Genomic DNA, 4,353 nt, shown 5'->3' on the forward strand with positions numbered 1-4,353 from the left:
CCCTCTCCTATAATACTGACTTAAGCAGGGCGGGCGTTCTTTGCATAACGATTGATCTACGTTATAGAAAAGACAAAACTTACCATCAATTCTGCAACACTTCACTTAAATTTAACATTGTTAATGTTTTCGAATAGGAGCTATACGGACCCTGGGATGGATGATAATGGGAGGCTTTTCCAGCCAATATTAGAGCAAATGCTATATTTGGAATATGACGTAATGGCGCGCAAAAAAATTATTGCCAGATAAACGCAGTCGGTATGTGCTTTGCACAGTACGCCGTGCAACGCAGTGACGACGGTTGAGGAAACGGGGACACTCCAGCGCAAGGTAACACGATTGCGTTTGGTTTTGCATTTCGTGACATTCAATGTTGGTATTTATTACAATTTGTTCGATCACGTAGAAGTACATAAGGAGCACAATGATATGATATTTGATAGACGCTGTGTACACAACTATTTAACAATAAAGCAGCAAATGAAATTACATTGAGGTATAAGGTTTAACCGAAAGGCTTTGTGTCTTTAAGGTGCTGCATGTACAAGTGCAAATTCCATCTAGTGGATGTCCAGCATAGGGCGCCGAGGCGGAGCAAAGAAGCAAGCATTTCTGTATATGTTCTAATGTTCTATGCAAACTAACCTATGGATACTGAGACAAATATAGGCTACAAGATACTGTGAAATGGACAATTAGGACAAACAAAACACAAGGTAAGACAGACAAGTACGTGTGAGACAGGCATTTTCGTCACAAAGATAGATAGATAGGGCAATGATTTAAGAGAATCTGAATTGTTCTAGTATAAAAGATGCCCAGCCTGAACAACACCGACGAACATTATTTAATACATTGACGTTCTGCAAAATTGGACAAACACTTTTTCCCTATAGCTACTTTCAGTATTATAGCCTATACATGAAATTCAGAATTTGTTTAACGTCAAACAAGAATTTATACAGGGAGGGAGTAACTTATGCATGAATGTATACATGAGTTATATTGCCGTGAGATGGAAAGTATATTTAATATAGCAAACATTGGAGCAGAGTGATCACGATAGCCAGTATTCGAAAATACACGAACTGCTCGTTTTGGTAAAGTAGGTAATGTGTTGAATTTAGAGAAACGTTTCGTTAACGTATAAACTGCCCCAATCAAGATTGTGAAATTTAAATATCGTAAACGAATGAACTAAAACTGTACTCGGGAGGTGCTATTTAAAACGAGTATGATGCCACAAGATTTTAGGCTTTGCATGGTGGAGTATCAGTACCGTTTCGGTTTGCGGTAACACCATGTGGTAATAACTATACTGCTTACAAGTTTTTTAGTTCTGAAAAGAACTTGCCCTGCTTATTATCAACTTTCGCTGTGTAGTTTTTGTTCTGATAAGAGCAGTCCTGCTTTCATTTCTAAACGAACTTGTCTTTGGTCACAACGTTTTTACTAGCCTGCTCTATCATTTGAGTTGAGGACATAAACACATAATTTGTTTTCGAAATGAAATGCGTAGCTGCCACAGATGTCATCCTTGAAATGCGAACAAACATAGATGAACCAGACCGACATAAAAGCTGATTGATTAATCGATTGATTAATGTGAATTACAGATAATCCAGACATACTCTTTGTCACGGTGATGGCCGCTACAGACGCCCCACCTGCTTACGAGTCTGTGTCTCAGCCCGTCGGCCAGCAACAAATGGTAACCCAGTCGCTGTCCCAGAATATAACAGCTCATCATAGTGTAAATAAAAATCAAATAGAACCAATATTGGGTACTGAGTGCATTTCAGTAATGTAAATTAGTATAAGCCATCACATCTTTAAAGATAATTAAGATATGTTTTGTGATTGGTGGTGCGTTAATGTTTTATTCGGTACTCACTATGCCGTCGCCATATTGCCTGCTTTGTACCATTCAGTATTATACAACACCTGAATAAATCCCAGTCATCTGATCGGTGGATCGTTGATCACATGTCATTGAATTATTCGTACCAACGCACGGCGCGCGCGTGGCGCGCAGCGCACAGTGCGATGGAAATTCTATTGCACTGTGAATAGAACTTCCATTGCACGCTGTCACTGCTGCTGGTGGTGGCGCTGTTTTAAATCGAGATAAATTGAATCTGATTGGTCTTAATCTTTCGAACAGTTTACATTAATATAAGTATGATGAACTTGTCGAACTTTTAAACAGTTTTGACCTGAATAAATTGGCTTTTAGAAGTCAACCTATCAGATGACAAGGATTTATTCAGGTTTTATATAAAAACAAATAATGAATGTTTCACGTTCGTGCAAAGGAAAGAATAATTTCATTCGGTGACAGATGAAATGTTCCATTCCACACTCGGCTTCGCCTCGTGAATGGAACATTTTATCTGTCACCTCATGAAATTATTCTTACCATTGCACTCACATTTTTTTCGAATAAACACCAAAGGGTCACTTATCAAGACTTTTGCAGCAGATGAAATATTTGAATTTATAATTTCACACCTGGTGACGTACAGTCTTAGACAAACTGTCTCTTAAGGGGAAGGAGACACCTTTCATAATTTGGGGGTTAGGGGAAATGAAATTACAAGGGACTGCAACATTATTTCATACTCATGTCAATTTTGTTTTCGTTTGAATTTTTACTTGGCGGTCTAGGTAGTAATAATTACACGGCAACATTTAAAAATGTGTTTCGTTTTTATGAAGAGGCAGTACATCTTTTGTAATAAAAATGGGGAATGCTAAAAAAGGTACAATTTTGTTTTGAAAATCAATTTGTTGCACAAAAATTTGAAAAAAAAGAGCTGGAAGGTGTTTCCTTTGAAGCAAATCTGGCACATAAATAGAAAACAATTCAGATATAAAAAAAAATTGTGAGAAGGAAAAATTAAATTCAATTTAATGTTGAAATCAAATTTGAATGTTATTTTGAGTTGCCAAATAAACGTATAGCTATTCGAGATACATTTACAGATATATAGTACTATAAACTTTTATTTCGCCGATTTAGACCTTAACATACACATCAATTTAGCCTTTTATATGAAATCACTTCCCTTCTATACCAGTTTTGGAAATTTTGGTTTTACGCCAAAAACAATTACATGCCAACTAAAATTTCGAAGAAATAATAATGAACTTCATCTGTTTTGTTATTTAATGTCTGAAACAAAATTTGGATTAGATTACTGGCGTTTTGTCATATTCAAGATTTTGATTATATAAATATTTTTATGAAGACAATTGTGACACGCCCCAAAAGGGAAAAAAAAGATCACAATTTGTAAATATTTTCTTCACAACGCACCATACATTGCCTGTTTCAGATGGATTTTATCTCACTTTCATAAAAGTTGGTCCCACCCCAAATAGGCAAAATTCTGGAATTTGGTTCTCGTGATTTGGTACTTGGGGTGAGCTGTCAAAGTGTGAAAAAGAAAATTGAAACTATCTGATTTTTTTTTGCATGCGAAGCCCCCCACTTTAAAATGTTATGGCCTCGCCCATGAAAGGGTAAGAAAACATTGAATCAAGTGGTTTTGAACTTGTAGAGGCATCCATACGTGATCTTGAGAGTTTCAAAGAGTGTGGCAAAAAAATGCAAATGGGCCCCCACAAGCCCAATGACTAATACCCAGAAAACCATTGACACTCGACCCCACCCATCTCGTGTCATTCACCAGGTGACGGCGCAATCAGCTCCCGGCACGGCCAACCCACAGCCTCGAAGTGGTAACTGGAAGGGTATTCTATGGACAGGAGTAATTCAAGTGGTTTTGGGTTCCTTGACCGTTTTTCTGGGGATTGTCACCCTGTCAACATTTAAGGCTTTCATCTATATGAGTGACATCGGATCTCCAATTTGGTGTGGTGTACTAGTAAGTACAATATTCACCCTCATTCCATGCTATTCTTTGTTTTGACAGCACTGATTTGTTCGTTTCTTTGTTTCTTGTGTAGGTTTTGATACCTGTTATGATCAAACTTATATACAGGGGCTTGTGTGGATAGAGGAGAACGAATTTGGCCAAATATTTTCTCCCGTACCTGACAAATTTTTCTTTTTAAAATATAAGAAAAGTTGTTAACATGCACGAGGTTTTCGGTGGGGTAACGGTGTACGTGTACAGTGATGCCGTGTACCGTTTTGTGTCCTCATCGGAATCTGAAGGTGTCCAATATTTTGCCAAATGAACATTTTTCGCTGGATTCGTATACATCTGTTGCACACGTGGACACAAAATGAATCCTTTAGCCTTTCTTTATCTCAGCAATGATTTTTTTGTACAGTTCTACGTCGGCGCTGGAACCTTGGGCATAGTGTCTGGACGTAAGAAA

Source organism: Patiria miniata, unplaced genomic scaffold, assembly GCF_015706575.1.
Source record: "Patiria miniata isolate m_02_andy unplaced genomic scaffold, ASM1570657v1 HiC_scaffold_22, whole genome shotgun sequence".
Taxonomy (NCBI): Eukaryota; Metazoa; Echinodermata; class Asteroidea; order Valvatida; family Asterinidae; genus Patiria; species Patiria miniata.